Source organism: Mirounga angustirostris, unplaced genomic scaffold, assembly GCF_029215605.1.
Source record: "Mirounga angustirostris isolate CCGP_5_RB_7025 unplaced genomic scaffold, mMirAng1.0.hap1 SCAF_1, whole genome shotgun sequence".
Classification (NCBI taxonomy): domain Eukaryota; kingdom Metazoa; phylum Chordata; class Mammalia; order Carnivora; family Phocidae; genus Mirounga; species Mirounga angustirostris.
The window spans coordinates 67,563,883-67,576,248 of NW_026991709.1; the positions used below are offsets into that span (position 1 = coordinate 67,563,883).

General features: G+C 38.0%; 1 protein-coding gene across 5 annotated transcripts in view; it reads right to left on the minus strand.

Annotated features, from left to right (window-relative positions):
* HACD2 (3-hydroxyacyl-CoA dehydratase 2) overlaps positions 1–12,366 on the minus strand; it is a 113,739-nt gene that overhangs the window by 88,389 nt on the left and 12,984 nt on the right. The gene's annotated exons all lie outside the window — the stretch shown is intronic.

Genomic DNA, 12,366 nt, shown 5'->3' on the forward strand with positions numbered 1-12,366 from the left:
CACAACAAAGAATAGAAGGATAGCAGCAGAAACACAGACTTGCTAGGGAATAAAACAAACCCCAGCTATGGTGGGTCACAATTGGGAGGGACATCAAAAGTGTGGACTTTTCCCAGAGGATCAAAGGTACCTGAGTTCTACACCTGGCACCCAAATCTTCAGATCCTGCACAGAAGAGACGAGCCCCCAAAACACTAGGCTCTGAAAATCAATAGGGATCACCTTGAGGAAGACTATAAAGCTGCAGGGAACAGAAAACCTGCTCTTAAAGGGCCCACACACAGACCCGCTCAACCCAGAAACCAGTGTAAAACACCAACTTGAATAGTACATAGACCACAGATAAAGGAGAATCATTTGCTAACCTTAAGAGCGTCTGCCCGAAGAGGCTGGAAACAACAGGGACTCTCCCTGGAAACTGACACCAGTGGGAGCAATTTTTGTGATTCAAGTCTACCTTACTAATGTGGGTGCTGGTGTGCATTATTTTGGAATTCCTCTAACATTCTATTAACAGTGGGAACACCCTGCAGAGCACTCTGCCCAAAGACACCCTGCAGAAGTTGTGGACACAGCCTGCAGCCCAAGTGTCAGCATAGCCCACCAACCACAGCCCCAGGCCCTGCCACAACAGGAGGGCGCACACAGCCCACCAAGGGGACACCCCTTGAGCTCCTGGTTTTGGTGATTGGGAGATTGTATTTCTGGGCCAAATAGTACCATCTCCTATGTAAGGTCACTCATTCAAGACTGGGAGAGGTAGCTGACTTACCTCATACATAGAAACAAACACAAAGAATTAGGCAAAATGAGGAGGCAGAGTAATACATTCCAAACAAACAAACATGACAAAATCTCAGAAAAAGAACTAAATGAAACACAGATAAGCAACCAACCTGATAAAAAGTTCAAAGAAATTATCATACAGATGCTCAGTGAACTCAGTAGAAAACTGGTTGAACACAATGAGAACTTAAGCAAAGATATAGAAAATATAAGAAAGTATTGAACAGAAATTTGAAAAATACATTGGAAGGGTTCAACAGCAGACTGGATGAAGTATAAGAATGCATCAGCAGGCTGGAAGACAAAGCAATGGAACTTGCCCAGACAGAACAGCAAAATAAAAATAAAAAATTAAGATGAGTGAAACAGATAAAGGGGATGAAGAGGTTCAAACTTCCAGTTATAAAATAAAGTCACGGAGATGAAAAGCACAGCGTAGGGAATATAGTCAATAATACTGTAATAATGTTGTATGGTATAATCTATGGTATAATCTATAATCTAAGCAAGCAAGAAGATACAATGGGAAAAACTCTCTTCAAAAATGGTGCTGGGAAAACTGGACAGCTACACACAATGAAACCAGATCACTTTCTTACACCATATACAAAATTAAACTCAAAATGGGTTAAAGACCTAAATGTGAGACCTGAAGCCATAAAACTAGAAGAAAACATAGGCAGTAATCTCTTTGACATCTGTGGTAGAAACATTTTTCTAGATGTGTCTTCTTTGGCAAGGGAAACAAAAGCAAAATTAAAACTACTGGGAATACACCAAAATAAAAAACTTTTGTCCAGCAAAGGAAACCATCAACAAAACAAAAAAAACCAATCCACTGAATAGGATATTTGCAAATGATGTATCCAATAAGGGGTTAATACCCAAAATATATAAAGACCTTATACATCTTAACACCAAAAAACCAAAAAGAACCCTTGTACACTGTTGGTGTAAATGCAAGCTGGTGCAGCCACTGTGGGAACATAGTATGGAGTTTCCTCAAAAAGTTAAAAAAAAAACTACCATACGATCCAGTAATTCCACTGCTGGGTATTTACCCAAAGAATACAAAAACACTAATTGGAGAACATATATACACCCCCTGTGTTTATTGCAGCACTATTTACAATAGCCAGGATATGGAAGCAACCTAAGTGTCCATGACTGACGAATGGATACAGAAGATATGTTATATATACACAGTGGAATATTACCCAGCCATAAAAACGAATGACATCTTGCCATTCGCAACAACACTGATGGATCCAGAGAGTATTATGCTAAGCAAAATAAGTCAGTCAGAGAAAGACAAATACCATATGATTTTACTCATATGTGGATTTTAAGAAACAAAACAAAGAAAAAAAGAGACAAAAACAAAAAAACAGACTCTTAACTATACAGAACTAGTGGCTGCCAGAGAGGAGGCAGTGGGGGAATGAGTATAACAGGTGAAGGGGATGGAGAGTACAATTATGATTTCAGAATAGCTGAAAACTTCCCTAATCTGGGGAAGGAACTGAACATCCAGGTCCAGGAAGCCCAGAGTTTCATATAAGATGAACCCAAAGAGATCCAAACCATGATACATCATAATTAAAATGGTAAGAGTTAAGGATTAAGAGAGAATCTTAAAAGCAACAAGAGAAAAACAACTTGTTATGTTCAAGGGAAACACTAGAAGGCTATGTAAGCAGATTTTTCAGTAGAAACTTTACATGCCAGAAGACTGTCATGACATATACAAAGTGCTGAAAGGAAAAAACTTCCAACCCAAATTCTCTGCCTAGCAAAGTTATCATTCAGAACTTGAGAGACTGAGAGTTTTCCATGTAAGCAAAAGCTAAAGGTATTCATCACAACTAAACCAGCCCTACAATAAATGGTAAAGGGACTTCTTTAAGCTAAGTAGTAAGAAAACATAGGAAAGTAAAAATCTCACTGGAAAAGGTAACTATATAACAAAGGTATTGATCAATCACTTATAAAGCAAGCATGAAGGTTAAAAGACAAAAGTAGTAAACTGAAATTACAATAATTAGTTAAGGGAAGCATAAAATAAAAAGATATAAAAAGGAATCATCAAAAATAAAAAATGTGGGGGGAAAAGTAAAAAGGTAAAGCTCTGAATTGTGTTTAAGTTGCTATCAAGTTAAAACAGACTGCTATTTGCATAAAATATTTTGTGTGACGCTCACAGTAACCACAAGGAAAAAACTTACAGTTAATACACAAAAGAAAATGAGAAAGGAATTAAACATAACACTAAAGAAAGCCAGCAAACCACAAGGGAAGAGAAAAAGAAAGGAACAGAGAGGAACTACAAAAATAGCCAGAAAACAATTAACACAATGGCAGTAAGTATATGCTTATTAAAAATTACTTTAAATGTAAATGGACTAAATTCAACAATCAAAAGACACAGAGTGCCTGAATGGATAAAAAAATGAGACCCATCTATCTATATGCTGCCTATAAGACTCAGATGTAAAGACACACACAGAGTGAAAGGGAAGGGTTAGAAAAAGATATTCCATGCAAATGGAAATGAAAAGAAAGCTGGAGTAATTATACTCCTATCAGATAAAATAGACTTTAAAACAAAGATTATAAGGGGCTTCTGGGTGGCTCAGTTGGTTAGGTGTCTGACTCTTGATCTCAGCTCAGGTCTTGATCTCACGGTCATGAGTTCAAGCGCCATTCTGGGCTCCACCGTAGGCATAGAGCCTACTTTAAAAAAATAAATAAAAATAAAACAAAAACTATAATAAAGGACAAAGAAGGGCATTATATAATGATATAGGGGTCAATCCAGCAAGAAGATATTACATTTATAAATATATATGCACCCAACACAGGAGCACCAAAATATATAAAGCAATTATTAACAGACCTAAAGGGAGTAATTGAAAGCAGTACAATAACAGTAGGAAACTTTAATACCCTACTTTCATCAAGAGATAGATCCTCCAGACAAAAAAATCAATAAGGAAACCCTGGCCTTAAATGACACATTAGACCTGATGGACTTGATATATATAGAACATTCCACCCAAAAGTGGCAGAATACACATTCTTCTCAATTGCACATGGAACAGTCTCCAGGACAGACCACATGTTGGGCCACAAAGCAATCTCAATAAATTAAAAAAGAGTGAAATCATATTAAGCGTCTTTTCTGACCACAATGGTATGAAACCAGAAATTAATTACAAGAAAAAAACAGGAAAACCCACAAAAACATGGAGATTAAACAACACGCTACTGAGCAATTAACGGTTCATTGAAGAAACCAAAGGAGAAATAAAAAATAGCTAAAGACAAATGGACACAAAATCTGACATACCAAAATCTATGGGATGTAGCAAAAGTGGTTCTAACAGGGAAGATAATAGCAATACAGGCCTACCTCAAGAAACAAACAAAAAAAAATCTCAAACAATCTAATTCTGCACCTAAAGGAACTAGAAAAAGAAGAACAAACGCCAAAATTAGTAGAAGGAAGAAAATAATGAAGATCAGAAAAGAAATAAATGAAAGAGATTAAAAAAAAAGAATTATTCATTTGAGGGCACCTGGGTGGCTCAGTCGTTAAGCGTCTGCCTTCGGCTCAGGTCATGATCCTGGGGTCCTGGGATCGAGTCCCACATCGGGCTCCCTGCTCGGCAGGAAGCCTGCCTCTCCCTCTCCCACTCCCTCTGCTTGTGTTCCTGCTCTAGCTATCTCTCTCTCTGTCAAATAAATAAATAAAATCTTTAAAAAAAAAAAAAGAATTATTCATTTGAGAGAGAGAAAGGGAGCGAGAGAGAAAGCAGGGAGAGGGGCAGAGGGACAAGCAGACTCCCCACTGAGCGGGGGATCCTGATGCGAGGCCTGATCTCATGACCTGAGCCAAAGTCAGACACTTCACTGACTGAGCCACCCAGGCGTCCCTGAAATAGAGATTTAAAGCACAATAAAAAAGATCAATGACAGTAAGAGCTGGTTCTCTGAAAACAGAAAATCAACAAACCCTTAGCTAAACCAGCCAAGTAAAATAGAAGAGAGAATTCAAAGACATAAAATCAGAAATGAAAGAGAAATTACAACTGATACTACAGAAATAAAGGGAATCATAAGAGACTACTAAGAACAATTGTATGCCAACAAGCTTAACAACCTAGAAGAAATGAATAAATTCCTAGAAACACATAATCTTCCAAGAATGAATCATGAAGAAACCGAAAATGTGAATAGATTGATAACTAGTAAGGACATGGAAACAAAATCAAAAACCTCCCAACAAACAAAAGTCCAGGACCAGATGGCTTCACTGGCGAATTCTACCAAACATTCAAAGATTTAATACCTATCCTTTTCAAACTCTTCCGGAAAATAGAAGAGAAAGGAAAGCTTCCAAACATATTTTATGAGGCCAGCATCATATATACCAAAACTCAGCCATGAAAAGCATTCAGGAAAACACAAGAACGCACACACTTGCCACTTTTATTCAACAGAGTATTGAAAATCCTAGCCACCGCGGGACGCCTGGGTGGCTCAGTCAGTTAAGTGTCTGCCTTCAGCCCAGGTCATAATCCCAGGGTCCTGAGACTGGATCCCGCATGGGGCTCCTTGCTCAGTGATGAGCCTGCTTCTCCCTCTGCCTGCTGCTCCCCCTGGTTGTGCACACTCTCTCTCTCCTGACAAGTAAATAAATAAAATCTTAAAAAAAAAAAAGAAAATCCTAGCCACCGTAATTAGGCAAGAGAACGAAACGAAAGGCCTCAAATTGGTAAGGAAGTAAAACTGTCACTATTTGCAGATAATATGATACTATATATAGAAAATCCTAAAGATTCCACCAAAAAATGTTAGAACTAATAAATAAATGGATTCAGTGAACTTGCAGGATACAAAGTCAATACAGAGAAATCTGTGGTGTTCTATACACTAATGATGAAACATCAGAAAGAGAAATTATGAAAATAATCTCATTTACAAATGCACCAAAAAGAATAAAACACCAAGCAATAAACTTAACCAAGAAGGTGAAGGAACTGTACACTGAAAACTATAAGACATTCATGAAAGAAATTAAAAAAGACACAAATAAGTGAAAAGATATTCTTTGCTCGTGGTTTGGAAAAATTAATATTGTTAAAATGTCCATACTACCCAAAGCAATCTACAAATTCAATGCAATAGCTATCAAAATTCTAGCGGCATACTTCATAGAACTAGAACAAATAACTTTAAAACATGTATGAAACAACAAAAGATCTTGAATAGCCAAAGCAATCTTGAAAAAGAAGAACAAAGCTGGAAGTATCACACTGCCTGATTCTAAACTATACTACAAAGCTATAGTAATCAAAACAGTATGGTATTGGTAAAAAACAAAACCAAACCAAAAAACAGACACACAGATCAATGGAACAAAATCAAGAGCCTAGGAAAAAACCCACCCATATATGAACAATTAATCTATGATAAAGGAGCCAGGAACATAATATAAAGGACAGTCTCTTCAACAAATGGTGCTGGGAAAACTGAACAGCCACATGCAAAAGAATGAAACTAGACCACTATCTTACACCATATACAAAAATTAACTCAAAATGGATTACAGACTTGAATGTAATACCTGAAACCATAAAATTACTAGAAGGAAGAGGCAGTAAGGTCCTGACATCAGTCTTAGCAACATCTTTATGGAGCTGACTGAAAAGGCAAGGGAAACAAAAGCAAAAATGAGCAGATGGGACTACATCAAACTAGAAAGCTTCTGTACAGGAAAGGAAACCATCATCAAAATGAAAAGGCAACCTACTAAATGGGAGAAGACATTTGCAAACTATATACATGATAAGGAGTAAGGGGTTAATATCCAAAATATATAAAGAACTCCTACAATTCAACAACAAAAAAACCAAACAGCCCTATTAAAAAATGAGAAGAGGATCTGAACAGACACTTCCTCAAAGAAGACATACAGATGGCCAAGAAGCACATCACTAATCATCAGGGAAATACAAATCAAAACCACAATGAGATATCACTTAATGTTAGAATGGCTGTTATAAAAAAAGACAAGAAATAACAAGTGTTGGCAAGGATGTAGAGAAAAGGGAACCCTAGTACACGGCTGGTGACATTGTAAATTAGTGTAGCTACCATGGGAAACATCATGAAGTTCCTCAAAAAATTAATAATAGATCTATCATTTGACCCAGCTATTCCACTTCATATTTATCTGAAGAATACAAAAATACTAATTTGAAAAGATATATGCACCCCCATGTTCACTGTAGCATTATTTACAATAGCCAAGATATGGAAACAACCTAAGTGTCCATTAATAGCTGAATGGATAAAGAAGATGTGGTATATTTATAAAATGGAATACTACTCAGCCATAAAAAAGTGAGATCTTGCCATCTGCTACAACATGGATGGGCCATGAGGACATTACACTCAACAAAATAAGTCATATGGAAAAAGACAAATACCATATGATTTCACTCATATGTAGAATCTAAAAAACAACAAAACAAGTGAACAAAATGAAACAAAAACAAATTCACAGAGAACAGACTAGTGGTTACCAAAGGGGAAGGGAGTTTTGGGATGGGTGAAAGGGGTGAAGGGGGGACAACAATATGGTGATGGTTGGGAACTAGATTTGTGGTGATAACTTTGTAGTATATACAGATATCCAATTATAAAGCCATATACCTGAAACTAATATAATAATAAAAAAGTAATCTGAAGCCATCTACAATATTATTTAATGACCAAAGCTTTTCTGGATAAGAGCTATCAGCTATTGTAGTACATTTTAAAATTTACATTGCTGTAGCAGTCATTCTATTGTTTGGTCCTAACAACAACCCTGGCCAATAGGCAGGACAGATATCTTTACTTACAGATGAGAAAGCCAAGGCTTAGAAAAGCTGCTTGAATTCCCCAAGGTAGTAAGTGATGTCCAGAATCGAGGCTCTATTTCTACTCTATTGATTTTATCATATTATTTCATTGTTTATTAGTTACAAGATATCTGCTGAAACCATAACTCAAGACTTGGCTCATCTAAAATATTCCTGATAAGACTATGTCCTCGAGAATTATTAATTCTCTAAATTTTGGGGGCAGGGGGAGTGAAAGAGGCTTGGATTAAAAAAATCAACCTTTGGGGCGCCTGGGTGGCTCAGTCGTCAAGCGTCTGCCTTCGGCTCAGGTCATGATCCCAAGGTCCTGAGATCGAGCCCCACATCAGGCTCCCTGAGCCTGATTCTTCCTCTGCCCCTCCCCCCTGATTATGTTCCCTCTCTCGTTGTGTCTCTGTCAAATAAATAAAATCTTTAAAAAAAAAAATCAACCTTCACAAATTTGTTGATAACTGATAAGAAAAGAATTATTATACCGCAAATCTTATCTTTTTCAAAAGAAAACGCTGCTAAGAATCTCAACTATGTGAATATTACAAGATAATCTGGACCTCCTGCTGTAAAGTTGAGGAAAATAAAAGATGTCTGTAGATTTAAATGAGGAACAAAAGACATGAATAAAGAGCATGCTGAGACAAGACAGATAACAGTACACAGATAGAAAACCTATCCATGTATGTGGTAAGATGTCCACTCAGGAGGCTGATTAACAATAGGACATTATAGAAAAGGATATATGGTTGATCCTTACACAACAATGGCATGAAATGCATGGGTCCACTTACACTCAAGATTTTTTTTCAACAAATACGTATTTCTTTAAAAAAAATTTTTTAATTTATTTTAGAGAGAGAGCACGGAGTTGGGTGCAGAGAGAGAAGGAGAGAGGGTCTTAAGCAGACTCCATTCTGAGCATGGAGCCCAATACGGGGCTCAATCTCATGACCCCGGATATCACAACCTGAGCTGAAACCAAGAGCTGGAAGCTTAAACCAACTGCGCCACATAGGGGCCCCAAATACATATTTCATATTGTGATTAACAAGTAAGATAGAGGTTGCCAAATGACTAGAAGGGAAGGGAAGGTGGAAGAAAGATGTGGAGAAGGCTGGGAAAGCATGGCTCCTGCCTGTTCCTGGCATTCATCACCACACCACCCACCTGGGGGAAGCTCAGTTCACTGAGGTCTTCAACTGTGAGGTGCAAAGGAACCGGCTCTGGAGAGGGATTCCTAACAAAGTGGCAGGGCCAGTTACTGGCCAGTGTTGTTCAAGGATCACGGAATGATAACCTGCCTTCCTAAAGTAAGGGTTCCAGGAACTCAGGATAGGATAGCACCAAGCAGAAATCTAGCCTGCAGAGAGGAAAGAGGGGCGCTGTCCAAGGTGCTGAAAATTATCTGAGGCTGGGAACTAATTCTCAAGGGGAACTGGCCTTTCAAAGCTTACTAGCATTTCCCACAAACAGAAACTGTATTAGAACCATGTAAAGGGAGTCAGGTGAAGCAAGTGACCTATCAAGAAGCTCTGCTTTCACCAGTTCTTCGAATTCCCCTGAACTGTGCCTGGAATGAGGTTTCCTACATTCCTGGGAAGAGGAGCACGGAGCGGGTGTCACTCCCAGAACCAGCTTCGCTAACTTTGGATAAGGATAAGGTGATGTGTGGTGCCTCACTCTACTACTATACTGTATAGTAACTGCATTTTTCTTTTCCTTTTAATTTTCTTAATAAAATTTCCTTTTCTCTAGCTTACTTTATTGTAAAAATACATCAAAGGATAGATGTAACACACAAAATATGTGTTTATCAACTGTTCATGTTATTGGTAAAGCTTCTGGTCAACAGTAGGCTATCAAGAGTTAAGCTTGTAGGGGGTGAAAAGTTATATGTGGATTTTCGACTGCACAGGAGGTTGGTACCCCAACCTCTGTGTTGTGTAAGGGTCAACTGTATAGTGTCTGACGGCTATCATTTTTTCTTTGTGTGACAGAATAACAGGTCTTAGTCCTAGTAGACCCAATCTCCCCCTTTTAATCACATATATTTTATAATGCCTCTTCTATCCTCAAATGAAATTCATAGGTGATAGAATCTACCTAAACAAAAATTTTTTAAAAATACAATGTTCTGATACGGAAAGAAGAAATAGAAAGTAATTTATTTTTTTAAAATATGTATTTCACTATACAACTGTTTGGGGACATAATAAAGCAGTCAGATATATGTGACAATTTATGACAAATAAGTTTGGATTTAAAAATAAGAATATCAAAAAAAAATAAGAATATCAGAAAGCACTTTAAACTAGTATAGAACAATAAAAGCAGAGGTGCAGACCAACACTAGAATAAAAAACAGTATTAAGATAGTAATAGACATAGGAAAGTAATCTTTTTTTTTTTAATTTGAGAGAGAGAGCATGAGAGGGGGGAGGGTCAGAGGGAGAAGCAGACTCCTTGCCGAGCAGGGAGCCCGATGCGGGACTCGATCCTGGGACTCCAGGATCGTGACCTGAGCCGAAGGCAGTCGCTTAACCAACTGAGCCACCCAGGCGCCCCCATAGGAAAGTAATCTTAACTGAAGTTAGAATAATATGCCAAGGTAAATAACAGTCAAAGTAAAAAAAAAAAAAAAAAAAAAAAAAAAAAAAAAAAGCAAGTACAATATCATCATGAATGAGCCTGGTCTTATTTTTTCTAAGTGTGGTGTCAAAATAATCCTTTAGGTTATGTCACAAGACAGGGTAGGAAAAAAGTATCACAGAGGGGCGCCTGGGTGGCTCATTTGTTAGGCGTCAGCCTTCAACTCAGGTCGTGGTCCCAAGGTCCTGGGATCGAGCCCCACATCCGGCTCCCTGCTCGGCGGGAAGCCTGCTTCTTTCTCTCCCACTCCCTCTGCTTGTGTTCCTGTTCTCGCTATCTCTGTCAAATAAAAAATTAAATCCAAAAAAAGAAAAAAAAGTATCACAGAAAGCCCATCTGCCCATATTCTGTGAATGGTGCAACAAGGAAGAGATGGATTAGATAAAAACAAACAAACCAACACTGCAAGAGGCAATAAAGCAGTTGTGTAATAGACTGGTGATAGTTTTAGGATAAAACTGAAAAACTATGGTGGTCCCCAAAAAGGCAATAATAAGAAATATTATTAAAAGTTATATTTAAAAAAATCCAATGAGATCCCTGTATTTCAGGTACCTTCACTAACTTAATAATTGAAGTCTAAACAGGAATCTCAAATCTTGTTACATAATTTCAGTCCGTTTCATTGCATTGGCAGTAACAACACTATTGCACTGAAATTCCTTTCAGCTAAATATGCAAGTTCGAAATGCTGTAATTCTTATAGAGTACAATTTGCAGAATGAACAAATTACTCAATTATTTTGAGATGGTATCTTTATTTCACTTAGGTTCCTTCTTTTTATCAACTGTGGTAAGCAAAATTCTAAAGATGATTCCCTGTGATTCCTGTTCCTTGGTTATCCAAACGCTAATCTAGGTACCGCAGTGTAGGGATTTTACAAAAGTAATTAAAGTCCCAAATCAACTGACTTTAAGGTATGGAGATTATATGGGTAGACCTGATCCAACAAGGTGAGCCCTATAAAAGCAGAGCAGGAAGTGACCTCCAGCTGACAACTAGCAAGGAAGTGGGACCTCACAGACCTGCAAGCAAAAGATTTGGATTCTGCCAACAAGCTGAATGAGCTTAGAAGCACATTCTTCCCTAGAGCCCACTGGTAAGAGCCCACTGGTAAGAGCCAGCTTGACTGACACATTAATTTCAGTCTTGTGAGGCACTATGTGGATAACCGAGCCAAGCCCAGCTTCTGACTTACATAACCATGAGTTAATAAATGAATGTTATTTTAAAAACAAGCTGCTAAGTTCATGATATCTTTATTATGCAGCAAAAGAACACTAAGATAACAATTTCTTTCTAACTTAATAAGCTTTTGGTTTAATTTCTCATGAAGATATTTTAATATCAATATGTACTACAAAACTACCAATTTGTATTTATAGAGTGGTTAGTCTGGGGGGATATACAAAAGTCAGGGCAGATGCAGGACAAACCTTTACTGAGTTGGGACTCTCTCAGGTGTTGTAAGACATACAGACACAGCAACTCTACTGTGGCAATCAAAACACTCTTACAAAAAAGTTTAGCAAATCTCAAGAGGAATTGGAACCCAAGCAGCTCTGGAGACCCAACTGTAGCTCATGGATTTAATATGACTGGGCTACAGTGGGCCCCAATCTCTCTCAACTCAAAATTCCAAATTCTTGGGAGAAAAATATCTGACCAGTGCAGTATGGGTCAAGTGTGCACCCCTGGACCAGCCAGCAATGGCCTAAGAGGAAGTCAGGGAGTAGAGATGCCCTTGCTATCAGGAAAGACAGGTCCAGCCATGAAACTGGGAGAACTTCCAGGGAGGACAAAAATCTCCTGAGCTGGGCAGCCCTAAGACAGGTCTATCATACTCATGTTATGGGAAGTCCAGAACTAACCTGAGTTCTGTTTACCTGTATCTGGCTAGTTTTGAAAATTCTCATACCATATGTATGTATGATTCCATTTTCTCTCAAAACATTGACTCCATGCATTTTCTTCTTTATGCTTACGGGTTTTTTTTTTCCCCCT